This window comes from Macrotis lagotis, chromosome 5, assembly GCF_037893015.1.
Source record: "Macrotis lagotis isolate mMagLag1 chromosome 5, bilby.v1.9.chrom.fasta, whole genome shotgun sequence".
NCBI classification, from domain to species: domain Eukaryota; kingdom Metazoa; phylum Chordata; class Mammalia; order Peramelemorphia; family Peramelidae; genus Macrotis; species Macrotis lagotis.
This window is the reverse complement of record NC_133662.1, coordinates 107,523,096-107,533,906: the sequence shown is the minus strand read 5'-3', so window position 1 is coordinate 107,533,906 and position 10,811 is coordinate 107,523,096. Positions and strand designations below refer to the sequence as shown.

Sequence of the window (10,811 nt, the reverse complement as noted above, 5' to 3'; positions counted from 1 at the left end):
AAGCTGTTCCAGGCCTGTGCTGCAACCGGGGCTTTTTCCAACCCCTGGTCTTGGTAAAACACACCTTTCCCATGGAACCTCCAAGTTATCTTGGACTGGGAAAATGTATCACTCAGTCTTTCTGTATGTTCTCCCCTTCTAAATTTTGGCTAGTCATAATTTGTTGGCTTTTGGAGTTTTGGGGGGAAGGAGTTGCTGGAAAATGCTGCCTTCATGGCACCATCTTGGCTCCGCCCCGGTGGATTATTTCAAGAACTATTTTGTTTTCTTGGAATATTAGGAAAGTTTTCCATGATAAGTTTCTGCATGATATTGTCCAAGTTCTTTTTCTGATGGTGGCTTTCATTTAGATCAATAATTCATAAATTATCTCTTCTGGATCTATTTTTCAGGTCTGTTATTTTTCCTAAGAGGTACTTTATATTCTCTTCTAATTTTTTCAGCCTTTTGATTTTGTTTGATGGAATCTTAGTATCTCCTATAATCATAAATTTCCATTTATCCAATTCTAATTTTTAAAGTTTCACTTTTCAAATTAGTTTTTGTGTTTCCTTTTCTAGTTAATTTTATTTTTGATGAGTTCATTCCTTTTCCAGTTAACCATTTTTATTTATTTATTTTTAAAGATTTTATTTGTTTTGAGTTTTACAATTTTCCCCCTAATTTTGTTTCCCTCCCCCCACTCCCCACAGAAGGCAGTCTGTTAAATCTTTGCATTATTTCCACGGTATACATTGATCTAAGTTGAATGTGATGAGAGAGAAATCATATCCTTAAGGAAGAAAAACAAAGAATAAGAGATTTCAAAATTACATAAAGGTTTTTTTTTTTTTATAAATTAAAGCTGATAGTCTTTGGTCTTTGTTTAAACTCCACAATTCTTTCTCTGGATATAGATGGTATTCTCCATCACATTCAGCCCAAAATTTTGACCATTTTTATTTTTAAAGGAGTTGATTCTTTTGGCCAATTTTACTTTTAAAGGTACTACTTTCTTTAGTCCATTTTTCATAATTCTCCTGCATGACTCATTTCTTTTCTCCATTTTTCTTCTTCTCTCTTCTTTGGTTTTTAATAATCCTTTTTTAGTTCTTTCAAGAGGTCATTTTGGATTTGAGATCAATTCAAAAACACCTTTAAGACTTCACATGGGGGCGGCTAGGTGGTGTAGTAGATAAAGCACCAGCCCTGGAGTCAGGAGTACCTAGGTTCAAATCCGGTCTCAGACACTTAATAATGGCCTAGCTGTGTGGCCTTGGGCAAGCCACTTAACCCCGTTTGCCTTGCAAAAAACCTAAAAAAAAAATTAAATTAAAAAATTAAAAAAAAAAGACTTCACATGAAGACATTTTGCATTGCTTTCCTCCTCTGAAATGGCATTTTTATCATCCCTATCAGAAGAGCAACTTTTTATGGTTTGTTCTTTTTTGTTATTTTGATAGTTGTACTTTGTTCCTGGGGCAAAGAGGGTAGTCTCAAGTTTTTTGTGCTGAGACAAGAGATGTGGTCCCTGACTTACTGTTTGCCCATGATGTTGTCTATAATATTTCAGGTGTTAGCTGTTTATTACATGTTAGGGTAGCCCAACCCAGTCCTGTCCATTGCCCCAGTGGTCCTGTGGTTCAAACTTTATTTGCTAAGCTGCATTGGCACCTTCATTGTTGTTCTGATGCCAGATACATACACACACAAACACAAATATACATACATATATATATCTGGGCTATACTCCCCTTTTATTCTACATGAGACAGATCTTTACTGAAGTTCCTCCATGATATCTTGAATTGAGAACTTGTTCCCCCCCTTTTTGTGGGTTCTGTTGCTTTAGGTTCTGTTTAGAGGCTTAATTTTAAAGTTGTTTCAGGAAAAGTTTTGGAAGCTTCCTAGCTTCCTATTATTTTATTAGAGTTCGAAAGAAACATAAAATGTGTAAATCTAGAGACATCTCCAACCCAAATGTTCATATAAACTCCTTGGGTCTGACCTGTGGTAGAATCTTCTGAACTCATATTGGTCTGATCAGCCAGTTGGACATACTGTATCTTAAGACCAAAATTATAATCTGACTTTGGTCCTCTTTGAGTACTAAGGACCACAATAACTGATTACTCATCATTATACAAATGAGGTTCCAAATGGAGAGGATGACTAATACTCATTTGCATCTGATACTTTTTATTTTTATTTAATTTTTTTTGCAAGGCAATGGAATTAAGTGACTTGCCTAAGATCACACAGCTAAAAAATTATTGTTTGAGGTCAAATTTGAACTCAGGTCCTCCTGACTACAGAGCTCTATCCACTATGCCATCTAGGTGCCCCATCTGATACTTTTGAGGGCAAAAACTATGTTTTCTGAAGTTCTAAAATCATCCATACATTACCTGATGTAATAGTTGAAGGAACAATCTCTGGGCCAGAGATTACAGGGTAAATTACTGGTTGGGGATTCTCAATCGCCATCCTTATTAGAAGATATCTCTTCACTTGCACAGCCACCGACTCCATCCTTCTACTTTTAATACACCTGTCCAGTATACTTTCAGTCTGACTGTTGGCAATTCTCAGTTGGCAGGAAAGTCAACAATGTCTGGGAAATGCTGACCTTGGTGTTTCATTATACTACTAGGAAGCTTGCTCCAGTACTCATCAAGCTATTGCATCTGCCTGATTAGGAAATTGCTGAGGTCCCACTGACACAAGATCAGAAGTGTGGGAAACAGGGAGCAAAGCAGTGTTCTACCATCAGATTAAATGACCCACTTCCTTGTTTGGCACAATCTACCTTTGACTTAATCATAACCTGAGCAAGGAGGCCATCTCCTCTTGTCACAACCAGTCAAGACAATGTTATATGTTGTTGGTACAACTCTAACACCCCCTAATTTCAGGTTGGATGTTGGGACAAAATGAGGCATTGATGAGTCACTGAATAGAGGAGATTTACTTTGCCCTAATATAGCAAAGATATATAATAAAGATATAGTGACATTTAGATTCTGTGAATGACGTCCCTATTGTTTCCATCTGAAAACTTGTCCTATTAGTACCTCATTAGGGTGTGACATCTTGAATGGTCTTAGGTACCCACTAAGAATACTTAGACCAGGAAACTGCATCCAATCAGGTTGCTTGGGAGATGGAAGTGAAGTGGGGAAGGATGTCAAGAAAGTCCAGGAAGCAGTCAGGAAAACCTAGTCTTATCACATTCCTCTTATGCATGACTGGAGACTAGGGACTAGGGGCTGAACTAAAGACGATTGGCAATTGAATCAGAAGCAGTTGCCCCCATTGTAGTATGCTCTTTTGAGAAATATCTAGATCAATTCTGTCCTAGACATTCACCAACAAGGGTGGGAGAAGATTTCCCTTCTTTCCCCTTTCCATCAGCTATCCTATAGACCCACTGTGAGGACGTGATAACCAATAAATTTAGAAGTGATAACCAATATATTCTGACCTATGCAAGCCTGAAAGAGAACCTCAAATCTCTGACTGCTTCTTCTGCCTTGTATTTCTTTCAGTATACTAGTCACCAAACAGATATCCTAAGAGACAGATGTTTCTAGCCTTGGCAGTTACCTTTTAATCTTGAAAGGTACAGAGTTTCTGAGTTGGAGGTTGGTTGCCCACTGGGAAGCACTTACTGTAGTTATATCCTTCCTGGATGAGAGAACCACTCCATGGGGAATTCTATATAGCTGAAAGGTCCAAGAAAGTACAAAGTCATATCTGGTTTGACAGAAGATTGAGACAAGAGGTGAGCATGAAATATTTATTCATCAATCATGGAGATTTTCCAGGAGTCTTTGCTTCCTGGGAAGATATAATGTTGATGATGGATATAGTTTCACATTTAAGGATTTATTCATGTATATGAATCTTTTATGTTTTAAATAATTTTTGTAGTAGAGAAAAAGTAACTATCTCTCATCTCTGAATACCATGCCAGAAGATAATTTCTTAATCTTTTTTAGGAGAGATACTAGATAAAAGATACATGCCTTATCTTTGTTTCAGAGATTTTACCCAGAGCAATAAACCAGAGAATATAATAAAAACATGATATTACCTTGCTTATATTGGGGTCAAGACTGAACTTAGTTCACATAAGTCCAATGTTGAAGCCTTTTTTTTTTTTTTGGAAAAATCACCTTTTTGGGAGGTGAAACTTTTAAAGTATATTAGTGATTCTTTCCCCACTTTTGTTGTATTACTGTCACTTCCCAATGATTTCTTCCACCCTTAGAACTCTCTTTTTAACAAATGAAAACAGTCATATGAAGAGGCATACTTACAGTCTAAATTCTCATTTTGCCTCATTCAACATTTTGAAGTCTTTCAGTATTGTTTTCCTTTATGTTATCATGGACATCATATAAATTGTTCTCCTGGTTCTGCTTTTTTTTTTTTTTTAGTTTGGGGGTTTTTTTTTTTGCAAGGCAGTGGGGTTAAGTGGCTTGTCTAAGGCCACACAGCTAGGTAATTATTAAGTGTCTGAGGTCGGATTTGAACTCAGGTACTCTTGACTCCAGGGCTGGTATTCTATCCACTGCGCCACCTAGCTGCCCCTTGGTTCTGTTATCTTTACTTTGGCTTAGTTTGTATACAACATCATGGATCAAATAATCCATCTTCTCTCATTGTTTTGGACATGGAAACAGTTTCAATTAATCAATAAGTATTTATTAAGCACTTACTGTGAGCTGGGCTAGAGGACAAGTGACTTATTCCAATGTCGGCCAGAGGTAGTAAATGGCAGAGTTGGGATTTGCATACATGTCCCTGAAACTCTAAATCAGTGATCATTCCACCCTCCTATCAATAGGTTGAGGAGGCAACACAGGGATGATATATGAGAGGAATCAAATTCAAATAGATGTTCTGAGAATGATTTCTTAGTACCTTGAGTCATTGCCAGGGGTTAGAGTATTTTGGTGATGGGTTGTTCAAAGTCAAGAAGGGGGAAAAATCAATGACATCAATAGCAATTTCAGTTAAACCTAATTCCCTATTAAATACCTACTAATTAGAATTTACTCATGCTTATAAAGCTTGTACTCAATGCATACTAGCTTCAGTAACAAAGGATCTTTAAATTACTGCATAGGATTTCTTTGGAGAAACAAAACTGAATTGTAGCAAATCTAAGTCTTTAATCACCTGTATATCAAATATCAATGTTGGAGTGATGGGTAGGGAAGAATATGAAGAGTCACTTCTCATTTCACACCCATTTCCTATACAATTGCTTCATATGTAGGGTGGTAGGTTTTTATGAGCCCCAAGGGCTGGAGGGGGGAGGAGAGGAAGTGGCTTCTCTGGTGGGGAGAGTTGTGAGGAACTTTTGTTGAATGAGAATGACAAGGGTAGCCAGCCCTGGAGAAGGATGTAAAGGAAAATACTTTGAATATCATAAAGTGCAGTGTAGGGATCTAGGTGGCACAATGACTAAGAGCCAGACTTGGGGTCAGGAAGACCCAAATTCAAATCCAGCCTCAGACACTTACTAGCTGCGTGACTTTGGGAAAGTCACTCAAGTCTCTTTGTTTCAGGTTCCTTATCTATCAAATGATCTGAAGAAGGAAATGACAAATCACTCCTCTATTTTTTCCCAGAAAATCCCAAAATGGGGTTCTAGAAAATTGGATACAATTGAATAATAACAACCACAAAAGTACAATGTATAAATGAATTGTGGTATCATGCTTATGATGAAACAATTATATCTTTTCCCTGAATAATTTTTTTTTTAGGTTTTTGCAAGGCAAATGGAGTTAAGTGGCTTGCCCAAGGCCACACAGCTAGGTAATTATGAAGTGTCTGAGGTTGGATTTGAACTCAGGTACTCTTGGCTCCAGGGCTGGTGTGCTATCCACTGCGCCACCTAGCTGCCCCTTCCCTGAATAATCTTAAAGATTTCTTTCACCTATGACCCCCCCAGAACCCTAGGGAACACATTTCTTAGCTCATTGGTTTTTCTACAAGGATTCCTGCAGATACTTGGCCCTAAATGAATCTAAATGACCTAAATGACCACTAAGTGTCAGACTCTGAGGATACAAAGAAGCAACATGTATTCATATTTTTAGCTTAGCATAACTCCTAGTACACAGTGATGATGATGATTATCCTTCGGTCTTGAGGAAGACCATGACAGTAGGGAAGTGATGCTACAACATGCACTTGAATTGGATTTGGGGTGGGGTGCTATGCTAAGTCACCAGTCTCATTTTCTCCTCCAGAATTATCTGGGACCAGAGACCAGATGTAATTCAGGATGACTGGAGATGGCCCTGGATGCAAGGCAATCAGGGTTAAGTGACTTACCCAGGGTCATACAGCCAGTACTCAAAAAATGTGAATTGACCTATTATCATTGAAGGGACAAGGAAAATATCTGTAATATATTAGGTAGAAGAAATTTCCCTTCTCTCCAATTTATTGTCCTCATAGACTGAAGAGGATCCTTGTGATTTATCCAGGTAGAAGCAGGATCTGAATCAAGATCTTCCTCACTCCAAGTTTAACTGTTGACTCCCTAGATGCCTCTCCTGTTTGAAGAGAAATAAATATAAAATAGGTATAGAATTAGTACAAAGTAAATTCATTGAGTTGAAAGTGCTAAGAATTAGGATTATAGATATGGAGCTAGAAAAGACCTCAAAGGTCAACTAGTCCAATCCTTTCTTGCTTCCCCCACCACCATTTTACAGATAAGGAAACTGAGTCCCAGGAAGTTATATCATTTTCCCAAGATCTTGGAAGTAGTTCTTGGTAGAGTTCAGATTTGAGCTCAGGTTCTCTGGTTCCAACTCCAAGTCTCATTCTATAGCATTACATTGTTAGAGGGAGGGGAAGAAATTCAGAAAGGCTTTATTTGGAGCTGTCTCAAATATACCTAAATATTCCAAAAAGGTGGATAGCTGAGGAAAAAAAGCATTCCAAGAAGGGAGGCAGAGATGAAAGATAGAATCTCCTATATGAAGGATAACAAATAGGCCATGTCTCTACCTCAGCTCTATACAATGAAGAGATGTCCTCTGTTTAACAGAAAGTGATGAACCAGTTTGTTCACATCCCCTTCCTCCATCTCATCCTCCATAACCTTTGGAGGTCAGACCAGGGTCTTAGTCTAATTTAGGGAATAAAGGACCAAAATGGGGACAGTCCTAGGGAGGAAGACAGAAGTTTCCATGACAGTGCTATCAGAGATGGTAATAGTTCTCAAAAAGAAGAAACTGTGGGTTTTTGTTAGCAAATAACTTTCAGACTCTTTGCTCAAGACTTAACTCTCAATCCTTTCTAAATACTTCATTTTAAGTTGTTTGCAAGGGCTTCCAAGCCCCTTCTTGTAAATAAAAATAACACCAAACAACACTTTTCCTTCCCAGAGTTCTCAAAGTATATCTCCCTTTTCTCAGAGAACCATCCTTTTTGGCAAAAAATGAAGGGGAAACATTTCAGCAATGCTAATCAATCTATTGAAAAAGTCAGATGTTAGATGCAGTGTTCAGCACCAAAGGTAGCTGGAATATCTTTGACTTCCAGAGGTCTTTCTAAAAAAAAAATAACAATAGAAGGTGCCAAAAGGATTTAAAAGCTATTTTGAAAAAATTAACATATTTTGAAGCTACTTTCAAAGTTTTTTGAGAGTTGAACAGTATTAGCTTTATTTTACTAATATTGCAGCTATTCAGTTCTTGTTCCATCCATTGCTCCATCCACACTTAGCTCTTTCATGTTTTCCAGTCTATTTTTCATCTCAGCCTCTGCTTTTTAAATGAAGAGACCTGGTTTAATAGAGACATTATGTAGCAAGAAATGAGCCAGGAATAGCTTAAAGGGCATTTTAATAACCCACCAACTGATTTGTCTAGACACCTAAAATTCATAAAATTCAAGGAGCATAACTCATTCTATGGATCTTAGGGAGCAATTAGCCCTGTCTCATTATAGAGGAAACTGGGTGATAAGACTGAGGCTCAGAAGTCATCCAGTTTGTTTTCATGAAAGATGACCTTGCACTTTCTTCCCTCATAGTCTACAGCTCTTTCCAGCTTGCCAGGTTTCCATTTATTACACTTGACTGTTTTTGTCCTTCATTTTTGAAAAGGACCAATGACATCATGGGGTAATGTCCTGACTTGAGTATAAACTGGTAGAGTTGCACAGAATCTTTAACCTCACTCTCTCTTCCAGATTTATCAAAGTCCAGTGGCAGGAAAAAAGTCAAGATGGTCTGTGATGGTCCAGGATACAGTAGATAACCTTGGTGTCTTCAATTCCTAACCAAGCTCTAAGGACTCCACAGTATCTATGACAGCTGCCTTCAGGGCATTTGGAACAGGTTGTTTTCATCCTCCATTTCACCTGCGAAAAGTCTTCACATGCTTTGGGTAGACATCCCCCTAACTCATCAATGGATTTGAGGTCTATCAGTTACCCTCAAACTGGATTAAACTATCTGCCAAGACTCTTAGTATGGAAATTCCATCTCCCAGTACATACTACTACTTATTTTTTAACTAAAGTTTTAGGATAGTTAGAGTATATCCCTAAGAAAATTAGATGATTTGCCTATTGTCAGAGGGATACTTATTCAGAGGTGGGACTTGGACCCATATCTTTCTGACTCCAAGGTCAACTTCCTATCCACTTGACATGCTTCATTCTGACAACTGGGAACTCAGTAGGTCATTGGAGATCTGTGTCTGTTAGTAGAGAAAAATTCCTCAATCTCTGTCTACTTGGGCCCCTGGGAACTGTGAGACTGATATGATCCTTTCCTAGTCCTGGCACAATAGAAAAAGCAATGGTTACAGTAAGAGGACCTTGGACAAATTATGTAACCTCCCTGGATCTCATTTCCTATTTGAAAACTAAAGAGGTTGAACTCAGTGGCCTCTGAAGTCCCTTCCAGCTCTTGATCTAGGTGGACCAAAATCTTGTGAGAAATGGAAAGTTCTCAAGTGTGCTGGAGGGTGGTCACCAGGAGCTCAAGAGTTTACACACTTTCGACTTCTTATATTTCCCCCTCCCCCCTATGCCCCAATTTCCATACTCCCAGAGGACCATGAGAGGTCCATCTCATTGGGCATCATCTCCTAGCCTAAAGGGTCTCCAGTAGACAGGCACTTAGGAATTTCTGTGTGTCTGCATACACTAATCTTCAATGAGAATTAGTTACTTTGTTTCAGTTTTTTTCTCATAGTTCTTTAATGTTTTCTTGAAGGGAAAAGGGAGGAGGCAGCCCTAGAAATAAGATCTATAGAGTACTGTACTCCAAGGAGTACAGAGGTAAAATTAGAAAGACTTTTTTTGGTGGGGTCAGCATTTCACCAAATTTGGCATGTTGGAAATAAAAATAAACTTGTTTGAGGCAAGGATAAATGATTAAGAATAAATGGTTAAAAAGAGACAATGTCTAGGGTTAAGAATGTTTTTTGAAATGAAACGTTGGGCAGGAATTGAAGATCTTAGGGGTGCAGATGATGTTTTCATTACTGCTGCTGATCGAAGGAAGGGACTCCAGAAGAGAAAGGTAGTTTTGGGAAGTGAACAGCTGGTTAAAAAGATGGCATTGCAGAATGGAATTCAAATTTATGCACCAGAGCTTAAGATTCAGGAATGATGGGCTCTTGGCCAGTGATGGAGAATGCCTAATGAGGTCTGGTAAAAATATATTTGCCTAGAGACTTGTAAATCTGATGGAGAATGCTTTAATCTGCAAATGAAGTAGGACAAAAACTGCCCACATACATCTGCTAAGCCAGATACCACAGAAAGTTTTAAGCATATAAAGGAAGAACAATGGAGAGACTGAGTAATTCATAGGAGGCAATGTTCAAGAGGGGCATATTAATACTCATTGTCTTAGATGTCTATATACAAATGTGCTAAGTTTAGTAATAAACCAAACGATGGGAGATTTTGATGGGAAGTATGTTCAGTCTCACAACTGTCACTAGAACTTGGGAGAATAGGATTTACAACTGTAATATGGTTTTGGAACAGTGTACTAAAATTAAAAGGAATAGATTTGATGGAAATGATAGTAGAGTAGTATTATTATATATTCAAGAATTGATGAAACAATCAGCAAACATTTATTAAGGGCCTTATTAAGGGCCAGGCATTGTATTTAGATATATGTGTGTGAGTGGAACCAAAACAGCCCTTATACTCAAGAAGCTTCTATTCTATTAGGTGAAAGAGCACATACATATTATACAGAAGGTATACTTGGTGAGGAAATTTACAAACTGGAGAGAAGATATATAGTAGAAAGCACATGGATGGAAATTTCTGAAGAAATTCTGAAGAAGGAAATGGAAACAAAATTGTGATCAGAGTAGACTATAGATCATCCAGTCCAAAGGAGGAAAGAGGGTAATGATTTTCAGGAGCAAATTATTAAACTAACATGGAAATGACACAGAGATGCAGAGAGACTTCAACTAACCACTTATCTGTTGCTGCTCTTATTTTGTATAATTCCAAGGGTCTAAAAATTTTTTTTTAATGACCTGGACCCCATCAACATTCAATTGTAGCCTATTGAATTATCTTCACAATAATATTTTTAAATGTACAGTTTACATAGAATTGAAATATAATCATTAAATTTTTTTCAAAAAATTTAAAGTTCATGTTCTCAGAGTTAAGAACCCTTACTCTAGATAGTGGAAGAAGGAACCAAGAGAACTGTTATTCTGCAACTGATTTCGATTAATAAGGAATTTTGTTAACCTAGAATATGACAAGAACAATGGAAGGAATTGGTCATAGAGTTCAAGACAGATAGA

General features: G+C 37.7%; 1 long non-coding RNA gene across 2 annotated transcripts in view; it reads right to left on the bottom strand.

Moving 5' to 3' along the window:
• Positions 1-6,095: 6,095 nt before the first annotated feature.
• Positions 6,096-10,811, bottom strand: part of LOC141489832 (uncharacterized) — a 37,205-nt gene continuing 32,489 nt past the window's right edge. For both annotated transcript variants that reach the window (XR_012469000.1, XR_012468999.1), the window contains exon 4: positions 6,096-6,557. This is a non-coding gene — a long non-coding RNA (uncharacterized LOC141489832). The remainder of the gene's footprint in view (positions 6,558-10,811) is intronic.